This window comes from Polyodon spathula, chromosome 16 (assembly GCF_017654505.1).
Source record: "Polyodon spathula isolate WHYD16114869_AA chromosome 16, ASM1765450v1, whole genome shotgun sequence".
Lineage (NCBI taxonomy): Eukaryota > Metazoa > Chordata > Actinopteri > Acipenseriformes > Polyodontidae > Polyodon > Polyodon spathula.
In genome coordinates, this window is record NC_054549.1 from 19995992 (window position 1) to 20009836 (window position 13845).

The following is a 13845-nucleotide window of genomic DNA, read 5'->3' on the forward strand; positions in this document are numbered from 1 at the left end:
GGTGGCTGGGCGCTGATTGATCGTTAATTAAACTAATCATCTAATCAACCCCAGCCACCTGAACACAATGAACCAAGGCAGGTTTTGTTTGACCCATTAGAACATAAGAACATAAGAAAGTTTACAAACGAGAGGAGGCCATTCGGCCCATCTTGCTCGTTTGGTTGTTAGTAGCTTATTGATCCCAAAATCTCATCAAGCAGCTTCTTGAAGGATCCCAGGGTGTCAGCTTCAACAACATTACTGGGGAGTTGGTTCCAGACCCTCACGATTCTCTGTGTAAAAAAAGTGTCTCCTAGTTTCTGTTCTGAATGCCCCTTTGTCTAATCTCCATTTGTGACCCCTGGTCCTTGTTTCTTTTTTCAGGCTGAAAAAGTCCCTTGGGTCGACACTGTCAATACCTTTTAGAATTTTGAATGCTTGAATTAGGTCGCCACGTAGTCTTCTTTGTTCAAGACAGAACAGATTCAATTCTTTTAGCCTGTCTGCATATGACATGCCTTTTAAGCCCGGAATAATTCTGGTCGCTCTTCTTTGCACTCTTTCTAGAGCAGCAATATCTTTTTTATAGCGAGGTGACCAGAACTGCACACAATATTCAAGATGAGGTCTTACTAGTGCATTGTACAGTTTTAACATTACTTCCCTTGATTTAAATTCAACACTTTTCACAATGTATCCGAGCATCTTGTTAGCCTTTTTTATAGCTTCCCCACATTGTCTAGATGAAGACATTTCTGAGTCAACAAAAACTCCTAGGTCTTTTTCATAGATTCCTTCTCCAATTTCAGTATCTCCCATATGATATTTATAATGTACATTTTTATTTCCTGCGTGCAGTACCTTACACTTTTCTCTATTAAATGTCATTTGCCATGTGTCTGCCCAGTTCTGAATCTTGTCTAGATCATTTTGAATGACCTTTGCTGCTGCAACAGTGTTTGCCACTCCTCCTACTTTTGTGTCGTCTGCAAATTTAACAAGTTTGCTTACTATACCAGAATCTAAATCATTAATGTAGATTAGGAATAGCAGAGGACCTAATACTGATCCCTGTGGTACACCACTGGTTACCACACTCCATTCTGAGGTTTTTCCTCTAATCAGTACTTTCTGTTTTCTACATGTTAACCACTCCCTAATCCATGTACATGTGTTTCCTTGAATCCCAACTGCGTTCAGTTTGAGAATTAATCTTTTGTGCGGGACTTTGTCAAAAGCTTTCTGGAAATCTAAATAAACCATGTCATATGCTTTGCAATTATCCATTATCGATGTTGCATCCTCAAAAAAATCAAGCAAGTTAGTTAGACACGATCTCCCTTTCCTAAAACCATGCTGACTGTCTCCCAGGATACTGTTACCATATAGGTAATTTTCCATTTTGGATCTTATTATAGTTTCCATAAGTTTGCATATAATAGAAGTCAGGCTTACTGGTCTGTAGTTACCTGGTTCAGTTTTGTTTCCCTTTTTGTGGATCGGTATTACGTTTGCAATTTTCCAGTCTGTCGGTACCACCCCTGTGTCAAGAGACTGCTGCATGATCTTGGTTAGCGGTTTGTAAATTACTTCTTTCATTTCTTTGAGTACTATTGGGAGGATCTCATCAGGCCCAGGGGATTTGTTATTTTAAGAGCTCCTAGTCCCTTTAACACTTCTGCCTCAGTTATGCTAAAGTTATTTAAAACTGGATAGGAACTGGATGACATGTGGGGCATGTTGTCAGTATCTTTCTTTGTAAAAACTTGTGAAAAGTAATCATTTAATATATTTGCTATTTTTTTTCTTCATCTACGATTTTGCCATTTGTATCTCTTAAACATTTAATCTCCTCTTTGAATGTTCTCTTGCTGTTGTAATATTGGAAAAACATTTTGGAATTGGTTTTAGCTCCCTGTGGCAGAGCACAGCTCTGCTCTTTAGAAATTGGCAGGGATGGGGTTAAATTCCCCTACCTGCCTTGGTTCATTGTGTTCAGGTGGCTGGGGTTGATTAGATGATTAGTTTAATTAACGATCAATCAGCGCCCAGCCACCTGACATAAAAGGAGGCCTCTGCTCCTCATTTAGGAGGAGGGAGCTGAGGAAGCGGGTTGGTGTTTGTGGTTATTTTTTTATTTTTATTTTTTATTTTTATTTTTTTATTTTTTAAATCCAGTGAAGGCATTGCCCAGCCTGGAAACCTTTATTTTGTGTTTAAATTGCTTTGCTTTGGCCCTTGTGCCCTTTCATTTTTGTGTTTATAATAAAATAGTTATTTTTAACTCCAGACTGTCTCTGGGCCTTTATCTACTCACAAGCCTGCCACACTTCCTTAGCAATGTTCATTTCTATTTCTCTCTTGGCCTTTCTAACTTCCTTTTTGACTTGCGTTTGCAGTTCCGTGTACTCTTTCTGCGTACTTTCTTTTTGGTCCTTTTTTAATGCTCTGTAAAGTGCCTTTTCGCTGAATATTTTTTTTAATTGATCTATTAAACCATTTTGGCAATTTAGTTTTACATTTAGATTTGTCTACTTTAGGGATATAATTGTTTTGCGCCTCTAGTACTACATTTTTGAAGAACAACCATCCTTCTGTGGGTGTTTTCTCTATTTTACTCCAATCTACTTCTGTTAGTCTCTTTCATATCTTCATAGTTTGCTTTTCTAAAATTGTAAACCTTAGCTTTAGTCATTACTAAAAGTTGAGATACATCCCTCCATATTAACAACTGCTCAAAATAATTACACAAACGCGTTAAATAGTAATTGAGGGGGATTTGAACAGATGGACGCTACTACCATCATCAGTTCCTGCCTGCATTGCCTCTTTAAAATATGCCACAGCACTTATTTGACCCCTTGTAAAAGACATTTTAGGGGGCTAGCCCCCCACCCATGCTGTACTTTGTGCACGCTCGGAGTACCAGGCACTCTAATGCATATGCTATGGGACTGTCCAGATGTTCTGATGTTTTGGGGGCAGGCAGCCAATTCCATTTCTGCTATTCTCTGAAGGCACTTCCCACTGGACCCTGCACTTTTTCTCCTGGGTGATGTTTCTAAATTTCCTCTCTCTGAGAATGAATTGATTAGATAGATTGTGGTTAGTAAGCATGACTACCGCAAAGAAAATGATTGTGCAGCGCTGGCGCCCTCCTCACCAACTCTCCATGCAGCACTGGCTACAGGTGTTTTTAGACATTATTTTTTTGGAGATGTCTTCAGCCAGAGTTAATGGAGTCAAAGCTTCCACCTTACTGATGTGGAGAGACTTGGCAACTGCAATTAAGAAATTATTATTGTTATGATCAATAGCACTGCTCATTTATTTATCGTCAACCTGTGTAACGAAGGGGTAGGGGGTGAAAAAAATTTAATTACAAAAAAAAAAAAAAAAATGCAGAAAATCAGACAGGGGGAAAATACTTTTTCACAGCACTGTGTGTTGAGTTAAAGGAAAATGGAAAGCGAAACCAAATGTTGCAATTTCTGTTATTTAACACTTCACTCATAATGGACCACACTCAGTAGCAGTGCTTCAGCAGGGGGCGGGAGGGTTTGAGTGGCTCCTTCAATTAAAACCTGTGCTCAAATCACGTGATCTGCTACTGCTAGTACTGCGCTTCATAGCAGATAGGAGTTTGTAATAGAGACTTGCCTCCTCTGAGGAGTCAGAATTGCTGTTAATATAGGATTGTTGAATCTGGGGTTTAGTTAAAATGTAATTTTCTTAAATTCATTTAATTTTGTTTTATTGAACATTATTATATTATAGTGCTACACAACAATACACATATGGGCAATAACATTCCAATATATATTTAGAAAACGATTGAGTACGAACAGCCAATCAGCTTCCAGTGACACTGCCTCCCTTGCCTCCTCTGCTCCCGGGGTACTGTGAACATTACCCATTTCAAGTTGTAGCAAAATAATTAGTTTTTTGCTTCACAACAAAGTTTGTAGATGACATTCCAAATTTGAATGCTGTCAGATCATGACGTTGCTAACACTGAGCATGGAAGCTGCAGCATGCTTTTTCCCATATTACAACTTTACACAATTAAAGAGATGGTCACCAATTCCATATACAACACTGTGACAAAATATTTAAAATATAAACATACTGCGTTAATTTCAGTCATCAGCCGATAGCAACCAACTTCTTCCTGAAGTGGCACCCTGCAATGGCCATTGGATCAGCAGGCAAAATGTTTTGTTAAAGACTTAAAAGAGATTGAACTATAACATAACATTACCTTGCACCAGGGCGATTGGAGGTGCCAGTGTCAATGGGAACCCCCACAAAAGCGGCATCAAGTCCCACAGGTGAGTCCTGGATAGGTAGCTTAAACATGGAAGCAATCCCTGATGGTCTTGCAACAAATTCAGCACTTGGTGGTACATTGAAACGGGATCCAGACAGCCCTCTATATGGGGCCAGCTGGAAAAGGAATCCCTCTGAAAGAAGCGGCTCCCCCCTGCTTGGTGTGTGCAGAGCAAGTGGCCTCGCACAGCTCGGGTTAATCCTGGCACTTTTACTTAAAACCAGAGTTCCAACAAATATTCCCCTGTGTAGCATGGATCCACATATAGAACGAGCAAACATGACTGCAGAAGGTTCGTGCAAAACTGCTGACAAAGACGTTACACAATGCTAGCTGACAGCTGCTACAGGGCTCTGCAGCACTGAACTTCAAACTAAACACTACTCCACAACATGGAGGCATTCTAGGAAATGTAGTCTGCCCACCAGATGCATTTTGGGAAATATACTTCAGCTAGCCTACTCTTTAAATTGCCCATATCCCCTTCAAGCACTGTGTGCATCATTGTGCACTACTTTCTACTAACTAGGAATACCCTTTTATTTATGACAATGTCCTTACATTTGCTGTATGCAGCATGTTTGTGTGCTAGAAGGGACAATGAAACAGCAGAGCGTTAACTTATAGGGCTAACAATCTCCCCAAGACTCGCCTCTCAGCCATTTAGAGAGGGGGAAAGTCCACACACCCACTTTCCCACCTCCCCATGTCACTGCCATGACTCACAGGTGGTTGTTGGACAACTGCCGCCCTCTTCCTGCAGCACTGTGAACACGCCAGCAGAGTCAGCACAGATCTCCCCCTGCTACATATCCTTCCCCTCAGAATGACACCACCGGTTCATTCGAAAATCCTACAACCCCATGCCTTCCCGAGAGAAAAAGTCTGCGTTTTGATGCAGCTTTCCTGCTCAGTGGACTACCCTGAAGGCATAGGGCTGCAAGGCCAAGTACCACCGTGTGATTCTGGCGTTGCTATCTTTCATCCGGTGAAGCCATGCTAAGGGGACATGATCTGTAACCAGGGTGAAGTGTCGCCCCAGGAGGTAGTACCGGAGCGACTCGACTGTCCATTTTACTGCGAGACACTCCTTCTCGATGGTGCTATAATTTTGCTTGTGGGGAAGGAGCTTCCTGCTGATATACAGGACTGGGTGCTCGCTTCCCCGAACCTCCTGAGACAACACTGCCCTGAGACCTGTCTCTGACGCATCCATCTGCAGGGCGAACCTCTTACCAAAATCCGAGCTGCATAGCACTGGCTTACTACACAGCCTCCGCTTCAAGGCGAGAAAGGCCCTCTGGCATGACTCCGTCCACTGAACCGTATTTGGGGCAGCCTTCTGGGTGAGGTCTGTCAAGGGAGGAGCGAGCGTAGCGAAGCTCAGAATGAACTTTCTATAATAGCCCGCTAGTCCTAAGAAAGGGCGCACCTGGGTTTTGTTTGTAGGAACCGGCCAGTCAGCCAAGGCTTTCACCTTAGCAACCAGCGTTCTGATCTGGCCCCCCCTACTCGATACCCCAAATACTCCGACTCACTCTTCCCAATGGCATACTTCTTTGGGTTAGCTGTGAGCCCCACCTTCCGCAAGGATTGCAGCACCGCCGCTACCTTACACAGATGACTCGGCCAATCCTCACTGTGGATAACCACGTCATCTATGTAAGCAGCGGCGTACTTCTGATGGGGCCGCAAGCTGCGATCCATCATCCGCTGGAAAGTGGCGGGTGCTCCGTGCAACCCAAAGGGCATGGTTCTAAATTGGTACAACCTGAAGGGAGTCGAAAATGCCGTCCTCTCTCTAGATTCTGGGGTTAGGGGTATCTGCCAGTACCCCTTCGTTAAATCCAGTGTCATCATAAAATGAGCGGTGCCTAGACGCTCCAGCAACTCATCTACCCGGGGCATCGAATAAGCATCAAATTTCAATTTCTCATTGATTCATCTAAAATCAATGCAAAATCGAGTTGACCCATCTGTCTTATCGATTAAAACGACTAGACTGTTGCAGTCACTTTGGGACTCTTCTATTACCCCCAGCTCAATATCAATGTGCTGATGGGCTACTTGAGTCTGTCCCGGGACAGAAGAGAACACGTCCGGAAACTCTGCCACCAAACGTCATCTGCATGCGCCACTAGCAATGCCTCTGGTTGCAACCAAGGCTTTAAGAGGTTGATATGATAACTATGTTTCTCTCTCCGTCGCTCCGGCTGGCAGACCTCATAGTCCACCTTCCCAACCTGGTGTGTAACATAAGAACATAAGAACATAAGAAAGTTTACAAACGAGAGGAGGCCATTCGGCCCATCTTGCTCGTTTGGTTGTTAGTAGCTTATTGATCCCAAAATCTCATCAAGCAGCTTCTTGAAGGATCCCAGGGTGTCAGCTTCAACAACATTACTGGGGAGTTGATTCCAGACCCTCACAATTCTCTGTGTAAAAAAGTGTCTCCTATTTTCTGTTCTGAATGCCCCTTTTTCTAAACTCCATTTGTGACCCCTGGTCCTTGTTTCTTCGACACTGTCAATACCTTTTAGAATTTTGAATGCTTGAATTAGGTCGCCACGTAGTCTTCTTTGTTCAAGACTGAACAGATTCAATTCTTTTAGCCTGTCTGCATATGACATGCCTTTTAAGCCCGGAATAATTCTGGTCGCTCTTCTTTGCACTCTTTCTAGAGCAGCAATATCTTTTTTATAGCGAGGTGACCAGAACTGCACACAATATTCAAGATGAGGTCTTACAAGTGCATTGTACAGTTTTAACATTACTTCCCTTGATTTAAATTCAACACTTTTCACAATGTATCCGAGTATCTTGTTAGCCTTTTTTATAGCTTCCCCACATTGCCTAGATGAAGACATTTCTGAGTCAACAAAAACTCCTAGGTCTTTTTCATAGATTCCTTCTCCAATTTCAATATCTCCCATATGATATTTATAATGTACATTTTTATTTCCTGCGTGCAGTACCTTACAAAGGGTCCTTGCCACTTAGCCAAGAGTTTCGACTCGGAACTGGGTAATAAGAGAAGTACCTTATCCCCCGGCTGAAATGTGCGCAACTGGGCTCCTCGGTTATACTGTGTCTTCTGTCTGTGCTGTGCCTGCTGCAAATTGTCATGCGCCCATTTCCCAACGGACTCAAGACACTTGTGCAGGTACAACACATACCAGACGGTATTGGTCGAATTGTCCTGCTGCTCCTCCCACATCTCTCTGACCAGATCGAGCACGCCCCGGGGTCTCCGCCCATACAACAGTTCGAATGGTGAAAATCCTGTGGAAGCCTGGGGTACCTCTCTGATCGCAAAGAGAAGGGGAGGAATCAGCTGGTCCCAGTAACGCATATTACTACGAATAAACCTGCGCAACATGTTCTTAAGGGTCTTATTAAAACATTCCACCAGACCGTTGGTCTGAGGATGAAGCACCAAGGTCCTAATGGTCTTAATTCCCAAAAGCTTACATGTTCTGTGGATTAGCCGGGACATAAAATTGGTGCCTTGATCGGCTAGTATCTCCTTGGGAATCCCCACCTGGGAGAAAACCTTTACAAGCTCGTTGGCAACAGACTTAGCAGACATAGATCGGAGGGGAATAGTCTCTGGATAACGCGTAGCGTAATCCAGAATGACAAGTAGGTGGGTGTATCCTGACGCGCGCCTCTCCAGTGGCCCAACTATGTCCATCCCAATACGCTCAAACGGAGCTTCCACTAGGGGCAAAGGCACCAGTGGGGCTCGTGGAACAGCTCTAGGGCTGGCCTTCTGACATTCCCCACAACGCTCACAAAACTGCTTGACATCACCATCCAGCCCCAACCAGAAGAACCGTGACACACGCCTTGCTTTAGTTTGATCTCTTCCCAAATGACCAGACAGGGGAATAGCATGAGCCAGCTGCAACAAATCCTCCTTAAAGGGCTGAGGAATGAACAACTGATGACGTATTTCACCGGTCTGGGGTAATTTATCAACACGGTACAGCAGGTTTCGATCAATTTCAAAGTGGGGGTACGTGGTGGCACATCTGAGCTCGACCACCCGACCATTAACCACCGCTGCTTGGTCAACGAGCCTGCCCAGCACGTCGTCATGCCCTTGCTCGAGTTGGAAGTCACGGGAGCGAGCTAAGAAATCAGCTCCCATGGCTTCCAACTCGGGGTCAGGTCGGTCCCTGCGCTGGCTCCACGACCTCCCCCCCGGACCCTTCACCAACCGCCCCCACCTGAAACTTCTCCGACTCTCTCCATTGCCAGCCCACATTCTTAGCGATCCGGCGCTCCCATTTAGTTTTACGGGTTTAAATTTATGGCAAAACCATTCTGGATCGCGAAAGGGAAACATTTCTCCAATTCCTTCCTCTTTCTTAACCAATAAAGAGGACGGGGCTGTCAGGGCAGCTAACCAATCCTTAAACTGCTCACATTCCCATCCCAGAACTACTGGTACTGGCAATCAAAGACATAATCCTACCTGCACCTGCGTCACCTGCTGGCCAATAGTCATACACACATTGATCTTGGGATAGGAGCGTACATCCCCATGAATACATTTAATATGCACCCGTCCCAATATACATTTACGAGACTGACCACACCCTGAATCCAGGAGAGCCTGGGTTTTGTACCATCCACTGTCACAGGAATAACAAAACCCGTGTGCTGAAGTGACTGAGGTAATTGAACGTACCTACCTGTTCGGCTGAGGTCAAACTCCATCACGGGGCAGTCCCGGGCAAGGTGGCCCACCTCCCTGCACGTCCAACACCTCGGTGGGCTGGTTTCTCTCCCCGACGTTTTGGCAACAGGGGGAAACACTAGAGCCATAAAAGGGGCTCGCCGATAATGTGTCCGCGCGAGACCCCGGTCCGACACTGCAGCAGCCCGTGGGTATCCCCACCCTGCCTCAGTTCCCGGGCCGGGAGCTCCCGTCGACACCCCCCAACCACATCCTGGACTACCCCTTCCACCCAGTCCCTTCGCCCTCTTGGGGCCAGTTGAGGGGACGATCCAGTAGCCGCACTCCTCCCAGACAGTTTCGCAGGCGTTGGCTCCGCTGCCTGATACTGCTCGGCTAGTTCGAACGCCCAGTCCAGCGTATCTGGTGCCTGTTGCTGGACCCACAGCCGAGGTCCCGGGGCTAGACACTCCAGGAAGTGCTCAACCACAATCATCTCCACCACCCTGGCTTTGGTGTTCCCATCCGGGTTCAACCAACCCAGGGCGTAATCCTTCAAGTGGTGGGCAATGGCTCGTGGGTGCTCCCCTGCCGCAAACTGCTCCTCCCGGAATTTCTTCCGATACCCCTCCGGTGTGGCCCACACGCGATTAAGGATAACAGTTTTCGACGTGGGGTAGTCCATCATCCGCTCTGGGGACAGCGTTCTCGCCGCTGCTTGCGCCTCTCCTTTGAGCTGAGGCAGCAGGTAGCTAGCCCACTGTGCTGGATCCCACCTGGCCGAGGTCACCATGGCCTCAAACACCTCTAAATAGGCTTCGGGTCGATCCTCGGCCATCATTTTTGTGGGGCGTTGTAACTGGGGGTCTGGAGCTGCTGGTCTAGCCGCCCCCTGCACTGCCACGGTGAACGTCTGGCGCAGGAGGTCCATCATCGCCTCAAACTGCTCCCCAAGACTCGCCTCTCAGCCATTCAGAGAGGGGGAAAGTCCACACACCCACTTTTTCCCACCTCCCCGTGTCACTGCCATGACGACTGCCGCCCTCTTCCTGCAGCACTGTGAACACGCCAGCAGAGCCAGCACAGATCTCCCCCTGCTACAGTGTGACATTCAAAGATTAAATGGGCAACAAAAGATTTAAGCGCCTTTGAACGGGGTATGGTAGAAGGTGCCAGGCACGCCAGTTTGAGTGTTTCAAGAACTGCAATGCATATCTGAATGCTTTCTGACCAAGCTCAGTCTATGTGCATAGCAGTGAATATATACAGCACAGGGTACTTTTTCCTTTATTTTTGCCTGGACTCCATTTGCACAGCCACTCATTACACCATCGTAACACTACCCTTCACAAAACTGGAAATCAAGTCCCATACTGCACACTTTTTCATAAATAAAATTAGCTAGGGAATCAGCACTTAAGTTATGCATGTGGTATGTGCCAATAGCTCTTTCTTTCACACAACCTTTATGAACGTACCTAATTATTAAAGCGAGTTACTCCTTCTTCAATAGATCCTTTGTCTCATCAACTAAAATTGCAAAGAACTTCACGTGTTGACTTTCAGCAACAATTGTGTTTTGTATTCGCTCACCAAATATCTACATCAGGTCATTTAGGTACTTGTGTGATGAATAATGCCCTTACCTTAGCTCCATTTTTCTTCTAAGGTTTTCATCGGTCTCATAAAACACATGCAACAATTCGACAAAGTTTCCTATATTATTAGATGTCCTGATTCCTCGGAAAGGCACTCCTTGTCAGCCAAGAAAACTCGCTGCTCTAGTAAGAGCTTTAACGTGAGGTCAGTTTTCTTGGACATCCGCTGATGTCCTTGTAGATAGCTGTGATGCTATAGAGATTTTCTCACTCCAACATATGGCCTTGATTTACACTTTTCACTATATATCCGAGCATCTTGTTGGCATTTTTTTATAGCTTCCCCACATTGTCAAGATGAAGACATTTCTGAGTCAACAAAAACTCCTAGGTCTTTTTCATAGATTCCTTCTCCAATTTCAGTATCTCCCATATGATATTTATAATGCACATTTTTATTTCCTGCGTGCAGTACCTTACACTTTTCTTTATTAAGTGTCATTTGTCATGTGTCTGCCCAGTTCAGAATGCTGTCTAGATCATTTCGGAAGACCTTTGCTGCTGCATCAATGTTTGCCACAAGTTTGCTTACTATAACAGACTCTAAGTGATTAATATATAATAGGAATAGCAGAGGACCTATTACTGATCCCTGGTTACCCCACTGGTTACCCCACTCCATTTTGAGGTTTCTCCTCTATTGTGTGGCCGTTCTCAAAGTAGCAGTGTCAGCCCCACAGTAGGATCTGTACAGCAATGGAGTTTAGTTACAAACAGATGTTAGGTTAGCATGGCACTAATACCACTACAGTTTGCTATTAACCTTTTGCTGCCCAATTGAGTGAATATTTAATTTATTCTTTTTTTGTCCACCACTGTTCAGATCATTAAAATGGTGTAAAATATACAGAAAAATAAGCTTGTTAAATTATCTGAAAAACACATGGTATCAGGTCCTCTGCTCTACCTAATCTACATTAATGACTTAGATTCTGGTATAGTAAGCAAACTTGTTAAATTTGCAGACGACACAAAAATAGGTGGCAAACACTGTTGCAGCTGCAAAGGTCATTCAAAATGATCTAGACAAGATTCAGAACTGGGCAGACACATGGCAAATTACATTTAATAGAGACAAGTGTAAGGTACTGCACACAGGCAATAAAAATGTGCATTATAAATATCATATGGGAGATATTGAAATTGTTGAAATCTATGAAAAAGACCTAGGAGTTTATGTTGACTCAGAAATATCTTCATCTAGACAATGTGGGGAAGCTATAAAAAAAGGCCAACAAGATATTCGGGTATATTGGGAAAAGTGTTGAATTTAAATTAAGGAAAGTAATGTTAAAACTTTATAATGCATTAGTAAGACCTCACCTAGAATATTGTGTTCAGTTCTGATCACCTCACTACAAAAAGGATATTGCTGCTCTAGAAAGAGTGCAAAGAAGAGCGACCAGAATTATTCTGGGTTTAAAAGGCATGGCATATGTAGACAGGCTAAAATAATTTAATCTATTCAGTCTTGAACAAAGAAGACTACATGGAGATCTGATTCAAGCATTCAAAATTCTACAAGGTATTGACAATGTCGACCTGATAAAGAAACATGGACCAGGGGTCACAAATGGAAATTAGATAAAGGGGCATTCAGAACAGAAAATAGGAGGCACTTTTTTACACAGAGAATTGCGAGAGTCTGGAAACAACTCCCCAGTAATGTTGTTGAAGCTGACACCCTGGGATCCTTCAAGAAGAGATTCTGGGATCAATAAGCTACTAACAACCAAACGAGCAAGATGGGCCGAATGCCTCCTCTCGTTTGTGAATTTTCTTATGTTCTTATGGTCTTCTTAAATGAGAAAATGTTGGAAGTCCTCAGACATGCTAAAGATACATTTCTAATATATAATAAAACCTGATATTGATATGCTACAGCCACCTGAAATTTATTTTTATCAGATAGTTCACACAAGATGGAAATACGCTATAATATTTAATTGTTCTTATTTAAATTTATATTATGCACAGTATAGGGTTCTTTCTATGAAAGACCACTTTAAGAGTCTTTTCAGAAGCATGGTCCATTAGTAAAAGAAAATTTGTTCAAAGAAACATCAGATAGTGAGCCCAATAGGATATTGAATAGACAGGAAATGCCATGTTATGAAATGTAGTTGATATCAATGGTATATATTGTTCAGAGCGCTGCAGAATACAGGCTGATTTTTACATACTCGAAGTCAGAGTGGTCAGTAGCTGCTCAACTTCTTTGGAGCAGATCTCAATAGTGCACCAAGGAGGCCATTCAGCCCAATCGAAGCTGGTCTGGTTTCTAGTACCTCATTGATCTCAGAACATTTGTCAAGCTGGATGCTAAAGGATCCAAGTGATTCTGTAGTTTTAATATTGACTACTAAGGATGTGCAGCTGTAATATCCGTCCCTTTGAAACTGTGATTGTGTTTACAAATTACCACAGTTGCAGAGGGGGCTGAAATTGCATTTGCTAAACGTATTATATACCTTGAAAAAAAGAAACGCATAGCAGATATTTTTTTTCTTCAATCTCTTAAAAATTGCAACAAAACTTGATCAAAAGAACTGTATTTTATTTAAACACATTTTGCTGACAGTGTCACATTGTCAGTATCGAAAATGCATGACGTAAGCCAAAACATGTGAATATTTCCAAAATTAACACCATTTGCTTAAGACTTGCAATATTCCCATGCATTCACTGCACATGCAACATGCCGAGATGTGGCTATAAAAGTGAAGGGTTCTCAGCTTGCTTGTCTTATTGGTGTTTGCTGTAGACACATTTGAAGTTATGCCTAGACTTACCAAGGCTCAATGGAATAATGTTATTGGACATTTGGAAGCCAGGCGAATCTTTGTCCACCGTGGCATGGCGTCTGAATGTTTCCCAGAGCACTAGGACAACTTTGGCACCGATACCAGCAACGTGGAAAACACTTGACTGCCCAAGATCTGGTAGACCATGTGCGACGACAGCAGCCCAGGACAGATTTATACGCTTACGTCATTTACGTGACAAGTTCACCACTGCAACCTCTACAACATCTGCAGTATCAGGAAAGCGCAGAATTTCCAACCAGACTGTCAGAAACTGCCTACGGAAGGCGGGTATCCGAGCAAGGCGGTCAGTCTGAAGAGTGAGTCTTACGCTGCTAAATCCTGTACTATGACTTCAGTGGTGTCATAATCAGAGTATGGCCCATA

The 13845-nt window shown here is 43.8% G+C and overlaps 1 pseudogene; it reads right to left on the reverse strand.

Annotated features, from left to right (window-relative positions):
- The window catches only part of LOC121328963, a 46190-nt pseudogene extending 36401 nt beyond the window's left edge, over window positions 1–9789 (reverse strand).
- Between the last annotated feature and the right edge of the window lie 4056 nt (window positions 9790–13845).